A 16818-nucleotide genomic window follows, 5' to 3' on the forward strand; every position below is an offset into this window, starting at 1 on the left:
ACTTTGTAGGGTCGTCTGCTCTCTGCTTTTCATATCAACCCCCTGTACAACCTCAGGAGCATTTTTATATATCTTTATATATAAAAGGGACTGCAAGTGTTGATGGAGCAACATCATTGTAGAGTGAGCAGGTGTTGCTCATCCTTTTCGCGCTTGTGGTTGTGTACCAACAAACAGGGACAGGAAAAGCATTTTCTTGATTGCTGGGTGACCTGGCTGGGAGATGGATGAGCATCTTTCTGGTGTCCCTCTGAGTCCCACATGCTGCAGGGATGGCCACTGGCTGACTTTCCCAATTTTTCTGCTGACTGCAAACGTGCTGTAAGGTGGCCACTCAACGGTGGCCTTGGGAGAAGTATGATAAACTGCTGATGTAGTATTTGAAGAGTTAGGGCAGAGGAAGGACCTTACTTACTTTGGCCTCTGATGTGGGTGAGACCTGGGGAGCCTCTCTACAACAACAAAGTCAAAAGACCAAATACTGCACAGCGTACTTTTAATGTAGATTTTTTTTTTTTTTTCCACAATAACAGCCACAAAGAAAATATGCTTTAGAAGCAAAATATTTTTTTCACATTCTTTGCCTTAGTTTTCATCCTTAATGTTGTGGCGGCAGACCACAGAGCTGCAGTCGGGGAAGGTGAAGTCCATCCTGGTGTGTATTTTTTAGATATACAGATACTACAGGTTACAGTAGTTTCTCCATGAGTGATGCACTCCCTGCTAAGCTGTCTAATGCAGTTGGCTGCCCACTGGAGAAGGGTTTCCTTTTTGGCATGGGTGGCCACCAAAGCAGGGTGAGTCTGTAGGGTGCTTTGACCATGTTCCTACCCTGATTACCCCTCATTTGTCCTTCTTCCCCAGATCTGGACAAACAGAAAAGCCTGACTGGGAAAAAATATCTCACATAATTGCCTTGCTCTTGCATTTTTGTTTTACAGAAAACATTATGTGGCCTGATATTTGTAGGTGCTTGGGAACTCCATTTCCCCAAAGCGTTTGTAGGTGCTTTGGGTACAATGTGTTGTGCCAGGTTTTTTACGTTAATTCAGTAAAGCAGTAGAGATGCATTTCTATTCTTTGCTATCAAAGTGGTGACTGAAGACAGCTGTAACGTAACGAGATGAGGACAACCTCCTTTTATCGGTTCTCCTGTCTTGCCACTATAGAAAGTTAGTGCTAGCTTAAACCCTGGTTGCCATTAATGAAAAATTCCACTGTTTTTATTAAATTTCAAAATCACCTCAGCTAGCATGAAAAACAACGATATTGGATTTCTCTTTAAAATTAACAATGTACGTAACACAGTAAGAAAAGCTGACATTTACTTAGCGCCTGGAAGCAAAGAGATTGCGAGGCGGAGGGCGAGCCGCGGCGCTTCCCTCCTGCATCCCGCGCGTGGTTGGGAGATGTGGGGCGGGATGGGTCGCACAATTAGGGTGGAAGCCAAGAAATGCCACCACTATTGCTGCCTTTTGCCAGTAGGAGAACGTCAGGGCTCACGGGGGGAACAGAAAAAGAGATTTATTTTAGCAGCTGGCCTGGATGTCTGCCAAAATGAGGGGACTCAGAAGTGAAGCTGAGGATTTTGGTTCAAGGATGCAGGAGGTATGAGCTGGGGCTGGACAATCACTAGCTCTGATCTGTGCTGTGGTCAGGCTGGGAAGGGACCTCACACCCATTTGAGATGCCAAAGCGACATTCACCATCCAAGCAATGTATGGAGTGGGGATGGTGCATGGGGGGCACAGGGCAAGGAGCTGGCTGGTGATGCAGGAGGGGAGCTGATAAGAGACAGTTTTCTAATTTGACTTTAAAGAATTTTTAAGGCACATTTATTTATGGTATAAAATTATGGAGTTAACAGTTTATCTTAGTGCCCTTTAAAATTCACTCTCTTTAGGAAGTTTCCACGTCAGTCAGCAGGATCCCTTATAAAAATAAAAGCCGGGAGTCACTTTGTACCTGTTTTTAGGATCTGGTGAAGGTGCAGTGTCAGGTAGAGACCAGCCTATCATAGGCTGGTAGTGTTATTTGTTTAACAGTCTGGGGCAGCCTGGAGATGAGTTTGCTCTCAAGGAGAGTCCACAAATCACCAGGAACGTATTCTTGTAGGGAAGCATCCTCATTGCCTTCCTAATTCACCCCTCCTCGCTTTATCCAACACGCGTCACTACTGGATTATTGACTATGCGATTTCTTTTCTCAATGGGAGCTACAACAGAAAAGGGATTACTGTACAAGATGGGGAAATAAAGCAGGGCTGTCTGTGTTAGACTTGTGGAAATATTGAGTGTGGCTGGTACATGGCATATTCGTTCCCATTTAGGCCTTGGTCCCCACCCTCCTCTGTGGCTTAGAGGATGCTCTGACTGTGTGGAGCAAACGCAGGACCTGAGAACTGCGCCAGGCTCCCCCTCTATCCTCGTGGTCCTTTGCTGTAGGGGGCCCCTGATGCAGCTGGGGACCTGTACAATACAGAAATTGCTCAAGTCTGATGGGGAGGTGTATGCGACCATGAATGATGACAGCAGGACAAGTCTTCACACTCTGGGTTCTAAACTGATTTGCCTGGAGTTGGGAAAAGTCATCCCACCTGCAAAACCAGCCAGACTCCAAACAGCAGAGGAAAATCGTGCAAAGGTCCATGCACCGTTGAAACGTGAGTGGCACAAATCTCCTGGCACTGCAGTGACTGTAAATATACACATTCCCCTTCCAACCCTGTTCCCCAGGTACCGCTCAGGAGCAGGATTTTGCCAGATTGCATGTCAGGTTTAAATTTCTCCCGTACAAGGAGCACTTGTGAGAGGGTGCCACTGATCTCTCCGATTTCCTCCCTCAGCTCTTTCCAGTCCTGGTTCAGTTTGTTCCAGGCTTTGAGCTCCTGCACGTGCTGAGCACAATGCAAAGATGTCACAGTAAAGACTGAGAGATCCATGTAAAGGCTGCTCTGGAAATATATACAATCGGCTGATCGTTTCTGATCAGCAGTTGGGGATTATAAATAGCTGAAAAGCAGCTAACCGTCGTCCTATGCTGCCATAGTAATAAATAAGAAATGCCTATTTTTGAAAGGCTTTTACTCCTAGAAGAGAAAAAGATATAATAGCTTTTTTAATATGTCACATAATTTATTCCGACAAACAGATGTATTTTGTTGTTGCCATTATCATTTGATGAAATACTTTAAAGCTGGTCCAAGGTGGTGCATTTTCAAATATAATGTATACAGTACATCTAGCAGTTAACAAAATTTGGATGTGCAGCATAGAATGGTCATTATTTTTACTGAAAAAAAATAAAGGCACTAATTACTTACAGACAAGATACTTAGCACAAACAGATAAGCTTCAAAATGAAAAATTCTCGGTTTATGATAATTATGTTCTCTGCTTTGTTTTCAGAGACTGATAATTTGAGGCTTTAAAATCACCAGGAAGCCATTAATTGGAATTCTTCAATAAAAAATAAATTACATAGAAGTTCATGATGAGTTGTAAAAACACAGAGACTGTATTATGCAGTGAGCGACATTGCTCTACTATTTATAGACATGCACAGCTATGTCTAACAGCAAAACTGTAAAGAATTTGAGATGTGCAGATAGCAATTACTCACAGATCCCAGTGATCTGCAGATATTTAAAATAACTGCTTTTAGCAGATCAGCTACCCAATAAAAGCAGGGCTTTATTTCCAAGTGGCACTCTTCTAACATGTTGCTTCTTGGTTTTGACATCTTTTATGACATTATTCTCCTGGAGTCAATTATAATGAGAAGATGTGGAAATCCGTGTATCGGAGCAGCCGCTTCACTCCATGGCCGTGCTTGTCAATAGGAGTTGAGGGGATTTCTGTTAGGAAGGGTCAAATGGTCTTTCCTCCTATACCAAGCTGAAATCCATAGCAGCTGACCAAAAGAAAGCATTTGATTTCTCTTTCATGCCCTGTTTTTCTGCTGTCTCCTTGTTCTATGCCTTCATCTGGGACCAAATCCTCAGCGGCCAAACAGCACCAGGAATAAGGGAGTGGTGGAGTCACCATCCCTGGAGGCGTTTAAAAGATGCGTAGATGAGGCTCTCAGGGACATTGTTTAGTGCCAGTGTTAGTGGTTGGACTCGATGATCTTGAGGGTCTCTTTTAATCAAAACGATTTCATGATGCTATGACAGCTGCTAGAGCAGGTCCGAGGACTAAGGATCTTCCCAGTGGCACCCATCACAATATTTCTCTTGACTTCTGAAGGAGCTGGACTGAAACCTCCATGGAGCTATGTGAGCTCTTTGAGGGAACGTAGGAGACCTGCTCCTGGTTTCCAACCACCCAGGCCCCTTAAAATATCCCCTATTGTCCTTTAAATCATGTGGCACAATGCAGGGCAGAGCAACCAGACTGCAGCAGCTTTCCATCAAGAGCCAGTCTCAAAAGAGGAACAGATGCAGCTTAGCTTATTGCTTTATTCAACTGTCTCCTGCTTTTCTCCAGCACGTGGGTGAGTCCCACGAGGAAACTGGTCTTTCCTGAGGGAGAACTGACACCTCTTTGCTGTGGCTTGAGATTCAGGCCTGTGACTCGAGACAGACCTGCTAATGGGCCTCCGTTAATTGTCTGAGCTGGAGGGTGTAAAATACTGTTACATTCCAGCCACACTCTTTTCATGACCACTGACACCCCGGGCTCCCGCAAGGGACTCTTTAGATAAAGCAAGTAATAAAAGTGATCATAGGGATCCTTGACACGTGCCACCTAGTAAAGGAGCAGATTTCAGCTCATTCACCGCTGAGCTCAAGGGGATGCACAAAAGAGTGAAGTGGCCTTGGTAGAACCTGGTCTAGAGTTACACTTCAGGAAGACGAAGGAAGCGTTTCCCGAGGACCTGATCAAAGGCTCCCGCTCTTCAGTGCCAGTATAATGTCCCTGGCTGCCGGCACATGCAGGTAGTGTTCAAGAGCTTTATGTGACTCTTGGGCCAGAGCAGAATAAATATAATCAATTTAGGCCAGTTAATTCTCACAACGTCAACAAGCGCAGAATTGCAAACCATCTTGTTTAATATTTTGTGGCTAAAATTAATCAAATGAATCAGCTGGTTTATTTTCCAGCCCTCCACACCTCCTGTTTGTTTAAATGAGTTGGTGTGATCCCCAGGAAGGCAGGACAACATGAGTCCAAGGAGATGAGGACAATGTGAGACAATAGCGGTGAGTCTGCACAGAGACCGTGGTGGTGTCAGATGAAATGACATAGTGTCAGGAGACAAAGCCAGACAAAAAAAAAATATATATTGGGTCTCTGCTGGCACTTGAGGAGTATCGTAATTCTTGGAGAATAAACCCTACCGTACATCATCCACAATCAATTGATAAGAGATCTCGGAGAGATTAAAACCTGTTCCCTCCCATTCATTAGTGAAGGTGGCTCCTGTCCAAAGCTGGTGGTTGGTGTAGGCCAACTATGATAAATGCTCTCTTAGCCACTGAAAAGAAACCCTTCTTAATGAGCTATCGTCTTGTGTACATTTTAATTTACAAATTGCTACAGCAGATATACAGAGGTCCCCAGAAGTGATAGCACTGCTCAGAGGCGTGCTACCCTGTGCAATACTTTAGAGTATTTCTTGTAGGTTCCCAGAACTTGTTGATGCCAAAGCAATCCCATGACCTGATCTCTGCATAATATTAATGTTGCAACAATGAAGTATGAAGTTCTATTTGCATCCCTGAAGTTTGCAACTTAGCACTGAGCCAGGTCTCACTCCCAGAAGTGCCTCATGTGTCCCATACTGTCACAAACCTATGGCTCTTAAAGAGCATTGGTGACGTTTATCCCATATCTCTAAATTATTCACAGTAGAGTGGCACTTGGGCCAATGACAGTGATGCTGCAAAAGGTCGCTTGGTGGACTTCAGTGCTCTGTTTTATTCACTTAGTTTATTTGGTTTGCAATGGAGACAGAACTCAATATGTTAGCCATGTCACAGGCAGCCAAGCTCTGGTCCCCAGCACCTCCTCACATTAAAGAGTTTATAGGAGGCGCTAGAAGAAATGGAAGGAGTTCAGCGTATTTTTTGGTATGTCAGAATTTCAAAGGATTTCTGAGATTTAATGAACTCATTTAATAGGCATAATTGTCTTGAGTACATGTGAGAAAACTTCTGAAACAGCAGAATTAGGCATGCTCCATTTTGTAGCCTTTCAATGACCTCCAGCAAACGTGTGACCCAGATATGAGAGCCTCCTGTCCACTTGCATAAACATGATGTTTTAAAAAGGCAGCAGGAGGGGAGGCGGGGGGCAAATAAAAGAATTGAGCTCTTAATGGCACATGGACAGAGACATACTGCAATTGCAAAACAAATTCAGAAGCAGATAGAGAATCGCCTCGAGACTCTGCATGCCGAAACTCAGCCGCCTCCTGTACAATGGAGATTTGATGGAGCTTCAGTCAGAACTGCTCTGGATTTCCCCACTCGGATGCTCGAATGGGAGCAAGGTGCACAGGTCTCCTTTAGGCCCAGGAAAATCTCTGCTTTAGTGCCTGAATGATGTCCAAGCTGCAGTTACACAATATATTCAGGATGCTGTGTAATATATGGGACTTTTTATTTCCTGGCCTTGATGGAGGATGTGCAGGGCTTGCGAAGGCACAAGTGATGGCCGTGCTGGGGGTGAGGAGCTGTTATCTGCCCGCTACACCTGTGACCAGCCCTCCTGCCTCTCCCATGCCTGTTATGGTGCAAGAAAAGCTATAATTTAAAAAAATTCATTAATTACTTGCATTTTGAATGCATCATTATCTTCCTCTCCCATGCCTTCCCTGCTCCCTTGCTCCAGAGGAGCTCTGTGGCCAGATTCTGACCACAGGCTTCTTCACCCCAACTCGCAGAGAGGGCTGAGTGGCTCTTGATTAGTTTAGGCCCACAATTACCATAGTAACGAGCACTGATTGACGGGACTCTGGATTAAGATGCGCCCAGAGGAGCAGCGGCTGGGGGTCCTGCCCCTGCCAGCCCCCGTGGGACGACACCGGCCCCGCTCATCCCGGCCCGCGACTCCAGCCTCGCACCCATCAAATCGCTGCTCCCCGCCTCATTACGAGCCAGGTTTAATTGAAAGCAGGAACTAGCAAAGTGTTGCTGGGATTTAAAATTATACGCTGTCGGTTATTAACCGCTACAAATTAGGTAGACGTCGTTTTGAGGAGAGCGGTTTCCACAGACGGCGCTGGCGAAGCGAGCTGGCACGGGGTGTTGCACAACTTTCCAAAGCGGGCAGCGCCGGCTTTCTCAGAAAAGCGCTATTTTGGCCACTTCTTGGGTTTTACGCATGACCGAGATTTAGCATTGTTCATGTTTGCTTGCAGCAATGATATTTTTCTGTCTGTGAAAACTCATTTTTCATTTTAACAATAATTCCCAGGCAGGAAAAAACATGTCTTGTTTTCTTTTCACCGAGCCAAACGCTGAAACAAAATATTGGGCCAAATTATGTTCTGATTTTGCAACTTTAAAATCTGCCTTTGCAAGTTAGTGCTGAATTTAGTTCATTCCCTTCAGGCATTTTCCATGCAATAAAAATTACGTTTCTTTTTTCTTTTCTTTTTTCTTTTTTTTTTTTGCCTCCTGCCATTTGGGGAAACTGAAAACTCAAATGAAAGAAAGAAGTCAGTTGTTAGATTAAAGTTTTCCGTACTCTTGGTGCTAGAATGAAACCGTACAGAAGGCTCATTCTGAGTATCTTGCCTGGAAATCTGCATTATCAGAGTGACTAAAGCTGCTGATACAGATGGGGCATTTTGCTTTGCAGTAGCCGGTGATAGGAGGGGGGAAAAAAGAAAAACAAAGGAGAAAAATAAAACCTTGAGACCTCAATACTTCTGTTCAGCAGTTTAAAGGGAGAAAAAGGCGAGCTGATCTGAAGGTTTTTCCTTCTCCGCTACTTTTGCTGCTTCCACAACCCTGCAGGGGAGAGGGACATAGTCTTTGAGCTATAAGAAGTGTAAAACTGGGCAAATTCAGCAAAGTTTAAGTGAGTGACGATGGAGAGCAGCGTTCACAACATTTTACTGGGCAATCTCTTTATAGGTGCTGAGACATGAAGACTGGGAGCGTGATTCGCAGAGACAGATCGCTCCGCGCTGGAGAAAGGGGAATTTAAGGTACCACAAATAACACAACTGACACATGTAGAGTGCAAACCATGGTCTTTGGCACAAAGAAAAAGAGGAAGAAAAGCTCTTCAGCACCAAAGTTTCTATGTTAATCCAGTAAAGCTATTACAATATCTATCATCGCTAGCTTTTTAAAAGCTGGTAAGGCTGAAGGCCACAACCTCCACATATCTTCAGAGTAGATAACATCATTTTTTTTTCCAGAAGTTAACTGATAAATGGCATGTGTGTGTGTATAGGCATGTATATGTTTTCCTGTGGCTGTGAGACGTCAAGTAGATAGCAAGGAAATGTAAAAGTTCATTATTGTTTATCATTGAGGGTGGCAAAGGAACAGAAATTAAAGAGCCTGGGGGGAAGCGAGCAGCTGTAGCTGTGCTGGCACCAGTAACTTTTCAGGAGGGTGAGTCAAAGCGTCAGGATGTCAGACCCTCGTTCTTGTCCTTTTAAACTTACTTCTATAGATCACAACAAAATAGAGAAGTGAGAGAAAGATCCTCCTCTCCCCAGCGGGGCAGAGAGGAAACCAGCCGCTCATGCAAATTTTTCAGAGGAGAAGTTGAACACCCACCCTGCTCACATCCGCGGTCAGTAACACCGCCACGTTTCAGAGACGGAAACAGGTATAAAGTAATAAGTACATGGGGGAGAAGAAGAGCTTCCTCATGTCCACTCATGTGAGGTGTAAAATAGTAATTTAGCTGCGACGGGGCTTTGCAAATGTGCCAAGCGCAGCGGTGGAGCCCCCAAATGTGGTATGAGGCACAGGGGGAAGGAGTTTATGCTCAGGGTGGTTTGTCCCTGAGAGCTGGCCCTGAATGTCCCATCCATGCTGGGGATGAGCAGGGACACGACGTGCTGCTGGGGCTGCTGGCCACGGGGCTTTCCACTGTGTTGCAGGTGTCAGATGCGGAGTGGCCATTGCACGCCCCGGTAGCTCTTCAGGTTTTTATTTGCGTCTGTCTGCTATTCAAACGGCAGCGGTTGAGGTCCCGCTGGGCTCGGGAGACCCTGTGCATTAGTGTCGTGCGGCGTTCTGTGGTCTACTGTTTGTTTTTTAAAAGCAAAATGAGAAGTGAGAGACAGCTGGCGTGCTCTCAGACCTTTCGTGAAAAGATGGCGCCCAAGCTGCTCTCTTGGCCAAAGAAATGGTCTTCTGCAAAACCCCAATTCCCCATGGTGATAGCACAGGCTGCCTTTACACTCATTTTAAGAAACGGAGATTGTAAGGGGTGCTCAGACTTGCATGACACCCAAACGTATTTTGCTCTCTTGGATTAAAACAGCCACCTCTAAAATCAGAAGATTTCTGCTGAGGTCAAGAGGTGCAAGTGCTGCTTCTCACCTGCCAGCTACTTCTGTTTCATTTCTTACTGCAGTCCCTCAAGGTCCCAGGCAAGACTCGAGTCCCACCGTGGCAGGAACTGTGCACACCCCATTGAAGAAAAACATTTGCTCTCTCACAGAAATTCAGATTTAAATAGATGACAGTGGGAGGGGAAAAAAAAAAAGTGACTCAGGTTTGCTGGGCGGGCTGGTGGCAGATGTGGGACTGAGACCCAACGTCTCCCACTGAACTGGTGGCCTCGGGATGAAGCTGTCCTGGTTTGTCCTGATGTGCTGAGCCTGCGACCCTGCAGCCTGTGTGGTTTTCCCACTGCAGCAAGCGACAGCAAGAATTGCCTTTTTATGTGTTTATGGTCAGTGTTGTTAATATTATAATGAATTATAATTGATTAGGAAGCTCAGTTGCATTGCACTGGCATAGACTGAAAGGCTGGAAACACCTGTATTTCCAGAAAACGCCTCTACTTCCATCGAGCACCACCCCTGCTCGATGGCTAGTTCACCTAAGCGAAGGAGCTATTTTACACGAGTGGATGTGTTGTTTACAAACGTGAAGACCTCTTGTTTTACGTGAAGAGGCACATTTTCAAATAGGGAAACAGGGACATAATATCCACTGAAAGCCCCTGGAAGTGAGAGTGTCACCAATATCTCTGCAGAAGTTGCCCTGTCTGCACTCCTCTCACAGCGTGTCGGTGACAATTTGCGAGCAACACTTGGAGACTGATTTTAGTAAGCCTGGTTTTGTCTGAGCTTTCCAGCCCTTGTCACCCACGTCTCGGTTGTCTAGAATTTGCTCTTGTTTTGAAATACAATATGTCCCAAGAAAAAGTCCTCCTCAGTTCTGTGAGTTAGCCCAGAGTTTGATCAGCTGCATTTAAAAAAAAAAATAAAGTCTCCAATGTTATTTAAATAACTTGGTGACTTGTAAAACAGTGATGAGGTTTGCCCTTTCATGCACTTCGAATTTTCCCTCATGCATCTACTGATGTTGGAGTTTATTCTTAACTGCCAGTGGTTCAAAGGGAAGACCTGGTCTGAGCTTCCCTGACAGTAAATATTGCATATCCATCTCTACCTTCACCTTTAGCAGCCATAGGGTATTTTTGGTAGTGTTTTATTCTATATTCAACATTTCTTTCTTTTCCAGCAGCACTTTGGCAACTTGGGTCCTGAGCCCCACCTTTAGTATATTTGAACACTGCTAGGTTGCATAACCTTTATGTGAAGTAAAAAGCAGTGAGCATGTGACATCTCTTTAGTTTACTACAAAAAACCAGTTCTAATGGCTGCCCAGTTATTTTGGGAAAATCCCTACTCGTTCCACTCTCAAACTGCCGGTAAATGTATTTTGGTGATACTCCATGACACAGGCGAGCATTCACCCAAACCCTCTGCTGCCGGGGACCATTGAAAACAAAGTAAAATACCACATTTAAGTGCTGAGAGGTAGAGATGTCCTTTTTGGAGGAAATTTTCTAACGAGCTGCACGAACACCACGGAAACTGGAACGGGGCAAGGGAGCAGCAGCAAGAGAAAACAGCAAATAATGAGTTGGTTATAGGAGAGATAGCAAAAATAAAAAGCTGACCTCTGTGATAAGCACGGAGGTGGTGGGAACGACCAAGCAAGGAGGCAATTATTGCAACTCTCCGGGATGAAGTGGATACAAGAGCTAACGGAGCTGCGCAGTGAATTTTAGCAGCAAAAAAATAAATAATAAAAAAAGGATCGTGCACAGCTGCAGGGGTTATTGCTGGAGACTGTATCAGAAAGAAGAAAAATGGATATTGCCTGCAGAGGGACTTGGCACTTTATTGGGCTTCCAGGAGAAGTCGGCTCCAGTGTGCGCAGGAATTTCTGAGAAGATGATTTTCCAGCTACTTTAGATTCACTGCAAACAGGTTTCAAGTGATAAAATTCTTTGGGGGATATGGGTTATAATGAACGATCCGTTTTAGAAGAGGAAACAAATAGTGGGATGTTGCAATGTTTTAGCAGTGGGAAAGCCATTGTTTCCAGATTTGTATTAATGATATGGAGTAGGAGGAGAATGGTGAGATGACAGCGTTTGTAAATGAGGGAAGCGATCAAAGATCAACGGCAGTCCCGGGAGGAAAAGCGAGAGCAGTTGGAAAATACTAAACTTCAGCTCCCATTCTCCTATCCCTTAGGATATTTTATAAATTTATTTTTTTCCTGAAGAGTTTTCTGGGCACCTCGACTCAAGACAGTGCATTAAGCCTTCATACCTCTGTTATTGGGCCAGCATTTGTTACAAATGCAGCTTTAGCTGCTAATACCAATGAGCCAGGAGCGACTGCGATACTCTGGCTCCTGTCATGAGCACAGCCCTCGCCATGCGAACAATTCTGGGTATTACTCACAACTTGTAAGAACAAAGCAAAGAACAGTATTTGAACTGCGCTAAGTACAGCTACATGAATAATAGTTCGAAAGGGAAAAAAAATCCTGTCAAGAAGCATTTATATGCGGCACTGGAAAAAAATATATATATATATCTGCTCTGGAGATCTAGATCTGTGGGCAAAAGGATGCAAAGTAGGAAATCCCAAAACACAAAAAGAATTATGTTGCTCAACTAACATTATATTTCTTGCATGATAATAATTATAAACAGACGCACCATTTGATGGTTTGCAGATTTATTTCTCTTCTTAGTTCAGCTAAAATTTGTGAAGTATTTCCCTTCATTTGTGGAATAATTGACTTGTTCTTATGACATCCCTGGGCTTATGATCCAAAGCTGAGCGCGATCTTTCCGTCAAAGCCAGATGTCTCCATGTAATAAGCACTGTGATTTCATCGCATCTTATTGGGTTCAGTACAAAAATTACAGTTGAGAGGTAACCACCTGGGCCGTGCAGAAAATGCCGCCAGATGAGCGAAGGGGCCGCTCACACCCTTTGCATTTGCTGAAACAACACATCCAGGGACTCTCCCCTTTACACAATGTCTGTGGGGGTGCCAAAACCAAAAGTTTTTGAGAAACAAAAGTTCTGCTCCCTCCGCCGCCACCACGCGTTGCCTCATCTTCCCTGTCCAAAAATCACTTCGGTTGCTGATGTGCGCTTTGTGTGAGTTTGCTGCCGTGTTTTGCGGGGCTGTTTGATGCAGCAGGGATGACTTGGCATGACATGGGCTTTGCTGCTGCTGGGCTCCTCCGCAAGCAAAGCGTTGGTGTCCCCTTTGTCAGCCCCTGGCACCCGCAGCACCTTCCTCTCATCAGGGTGAGGGTGCATGTGTGTCCCCACATCTCCCTCCTCTCCATCTGCCTTTCTGCATCTTCCTAGGATGAGTACGGACCCGGAGGAGGAGTCGCTGGACCATGGAGTGAGCAACCTGTGTTGTCACTGGCGGTGCAGGGAGATGCCAAACTTCTTAAGCTTTTCATGTGACAGAAAATACCTGTCTGTGTACACAAACGGAACAATTGCAGTCCTCGTCAGACACTGTTTCAAGCGTTATTCTTGGCAATAGTGCCTCATTCATTCAGCCTCTTCTCCCCAGTGGTCATGCACCTTGGTTTCCCATCTTTACTAGAGCGGGCAGTTTTTCACTTAAAAACCTGCTTGCGTTTTTGCTGCTTTGTGTTGGTGTTGGCTGTTTTTTTTTGGTTGGGACATTGCGTTTTCCCTGCTCCTTCACACCACCTGTTTGGTCTGCGTCTCACTAGCTGGTTTTTCTGAGGAGCTGGTCCCAGGCAGAAACGGGAGGTTACCTCTCGTGTGTTTTGAAAATTTGCGAGAAATATTCCTTGGAAATCAGATACTAAGATATTAAATGTGCACATAGAGTTAGAAGAGAATCTGTTAGTAGCATAATCCTTTTTACGATATTCTGTACAGATCTTAAGTATAAATATTTCCAGTGTTGAACAAGTGCTACCTTAAATCATTCAGTCACCCTCCATAGGCCACAGCTCACTGGACAGCAAAGCTGAGGTCTATTCCCAACCTCTCCTCAACAGACAACACATATTGCTCCATCATTTCACATGCTGCCATTTGCACCCGTCTTGGTCAGGTCTTTTTTTCCCAGTAGGGCAATTGGTAGGCAACCACTACCTCACTTCGATTATTCAACTCAATTGACTTAGTCTCTGCCTGTAATCAGGTGCAGATCGGACCATTAGTGGGGCCTCAAGAGCTTTTTTTGTATGGGCGACATACTTTGCCCAGATGTGGATAATTTGGGACAAGCTCTCCTGGGTATCTCGGCTGGTACAGTTGGCAGAGTTAAACCAGGGAAAGGTTTGGCCCACGCTGTGAAAACTAAACCTTGACACAGCCGTGAGCAAATGAGAGGCGGCTGTTTGAAATGCCTGATGGTGAAGTCAGATGAAGCCATTTCAATATTGACTGAAATACTTAGTTTTATCAGCACTGGCTACTGTGACTGTATTTTCCTCTCAGTTACAAGTACTGGGATTACTGTGCTCAGGGGTCACCAGGTGGCCTCTCCATCCTCACGTCCCCTCTGATGACAGGGCTGGGAGAAAGGTTGATCCCTCGCATGGGTCATCATCCTTACGCCTCTGCCCTTGAACACAGGGGAAAAACAAACCAGATGCAATTGGCTGGTGATTTGGTTTTCAGCCCAGCAGTTCTGACCAGAGGGAGCTGGACTCTCCGTGGCCAGAAGCCAGTTAGCTGCCAGCAAAGCATTTGCGTGAAGACTCGCGTAGCATCTTCTGGCTGACAAACCGCATTACGCGTCTGTCCCTGTGCCCGGAAGTAAGAATTGCAGTTCTCTGCCTCAATACGCTGTGTTAAATATAGCCAAAATCGCAAACTTCTGGTGGTGGTGGTGGTGTTCTAGAGCCCAAGACAGGGGGGACCTGTCCTGGGAAGGGGAAGGTGCTCCATTGCATCTACTGCTGCTTGGCTGACTCGCTGACACCAGAGCTCCTAAAATATTGGCTTAGCAGCAGGCAATATCCGAGCCAAAAAATGGCAGATCAGCAGCTGCTGGAAGCAGAAACTCCTTCGCAAGTTCTGGTCCTCTCTGGCGTCACCCCAGCTGCTTTCCTGACTTTTAGCAATGGCTTTTGGTTAATCAGGTCACGTGTGGCCATTGTATATCAAGTGCTACACAATCTACTAGGAACAGTGTTTTATGCCAGTCTGTCTTTTCGTAAGTCTCGCATTTTCTTTGCTCTCCAGGTTATGCTGAGATGGAAGGAGAGACTCGGAGAGGGAAGATTAACCTTTCGCTGGCCACAATTCGTTCCCTCTTATCACGGAGGATTCGGCAACCCACCCCCCCCCATCCAGTCTATCTGTCTGAATTGCTGAAAGCATAATGCTCCCATATGAGAGATAAGTAAGTGAGCTCTCTTTCTTTTCCATAGGGATGAACTATAGTGTATGCAGATTATTAGGAGAAGAAAATAATATCAGAGAAAGGTGGCTTTCTTAAAAGGCATCAGTAGCATTAGTGTCATGTGTGAAGCACCCATTTGTGACAACTGTACAGACCTTTCAATGCAAAATTGTGCTTTGCTACCTTTTAAAGTATGAAATGCTAATTTTGGATTTACAGTTTTTGAACTGGAGGGCTGCATTTTGCATGGAATTTTGTTTAATTTCCCAGTGAAAAAAGGCATTTGAAACACAACTGCCTACAGCCAACTGTCAACAAAAATCAACTGTAATAACACGCAGCCTGTCACTGATTTATGTGGTGATGTGGTAATCTTCTCAATTTAGCTGGATTTTTCTTCTTCATACCAAATAGCTGAAAGTCTTGCTAGACATTTATGAATATCGGGAGGTACTATTAGGGTGATAATGGGGCAAGATTCAAGAGGTGTTCACTAGTTCAAAGTGCCAGTTAAAGAGACAGGGAACCGAGAGGTGTAGATATATACGGACCATTGGTATAAGTGAACTTTATATTTTCGGAGTTGCTTAAGATTTGAGAGACGGCATATTGAGATCCATCTGCCATGAAAGCATCTTTCTAAAGGGAGACTGGGAGGAGCAGCTATACACTTCTTTTTCTACCCCCCTCACCCCCCCAAAAAATCTGCTTTTGTTTAGCAGAGGATGAGTTGAAAAATTTAGGTATTGAAGATGGAGCAGACGAATTTGGGTGGTGCTGTTGCAAACGGTGCGTGGACTCTTCACCCTTTTCCTTGAGGGTCTGAGCAGACCTGGTCACTTTGCACCAGGCTGCGTCTTGGCGAGTAAGATATCACAGTCTGCGTATTACAGCTAAGAAAAGTAATTGGCCTCTTATAAAGAGCTAGAACTAACACAGACAAAACGATACTGCAAGACTTGAACTGCAAATAAAGAGACAAGTTTGTGTTTTACAGAAATGTATAATTTACCAGGCATTTCATTATGCTGTATAAAAAGGCAAAAATTATAATTGAAAATAAATGCGGCTGCCTAGCTACAGTATATGCTGCCAGCGTTACTGGAAATAGAAGCGCTTTCTTGCTGAAGATAGTTAAAATTTTGATACAACTTCTGTCTGCAGATTTGTATAATGCATCTTGTTAAATTTGTTTCAGTTTGGGTATTTGTTACAGAGAAGCAGGCAAAATGTGAGGATCTGTGTGTGTATTTATATACCTAGGGGTTTATACAATTATATTAATTATTAACAGCGTGTTCTGCAGATGCCTGCATTTGCGGAGTTGAGCGAGGCCGCACGTTGCTGAGTTGATTTCCGAGTGTGCAAACTACACCAGTTACCTTCAAGGTTGCCAAAGATATTCCATTGCAAACTCTTGTCTTCCAGGCAACACGGTTACATATATAAATATGCCAAGGTAACGTTGGGTTGTTTTCCCCTAAAGCAAAAGGAATTTTCAGTTGCCGTTTTTCGTCAGCAGCGTACAATGATGGGGCTACTGAGAATTTTACTGGAGGAGGAGAAAATACATCCGTGAATTGTCATTACTTGGCTCTGAAAGCTCCTTTCTGGCCCCCTCATCCTCTGGCAAGAGAAAGTTGCCACAGACACAGTTTCCATCTGTGTCCTAACACGAGTCTACCTATAGCAGTTCTGGTGCTCTTGACACCCAAAATGGGAAAATCTCTCCCGAGGGAGATTTTTTTAGGGAAAAAAACCTCTCGTGGATTGAGATTTTTTCCTGCAAACCCTTCAGTTTATCGGCAGGTGGATCTTGGCTCTCTTCTTCGTGGTATCTGCTCATACCCTGCAGCAGCAAAACGCCACGCAGGTTAGCCAGGTTCTGAGTGAAGCTCCTGAGTTTCCATTAGCTCTGGAATTAAGCTAAAAAAAGAAGGGCAAGAGGTGTT

At 44.7% G+C, this 16818-nt stretch overlaps 1 long non-coding RNA gene across 1 annotated transcript in view; it reads left to right on the forward strand.

Annotated features, from left to right (window-relative positions):
• Window positions 1-16818, forward strand: part of LOC110362498 (uncharacterized) — a 358492-nt gene that overhangs the window by 227133 nt on the left and 114541 nt on the right. Inside the window, exons 10-11 of the long non-coding RNA XR_010471817.1 lie at window positions 8087-8160; window positions 14707-14866. This is a non-coding gene — a long non-coding RNA (uncharacterized LOC110362498). The remainder of the gene's footprint in view (window positions 1-8086; window positions 8161-14706; window positions 14867-16818) is intronic.

Source organism: Columba livia, chromosome 3 (assembly GCF_036013475.1).
Source record: "Columba livia isolate bColLiv1 breed racing homer chromosome 3, bColLiv1.pat.W.v2, whole genome shotgun sequence".
NCBI lineage: Eukaryota > Metazoa > Chordata > Aves > Columbiformes > Columbidae > Columba > Columba livia.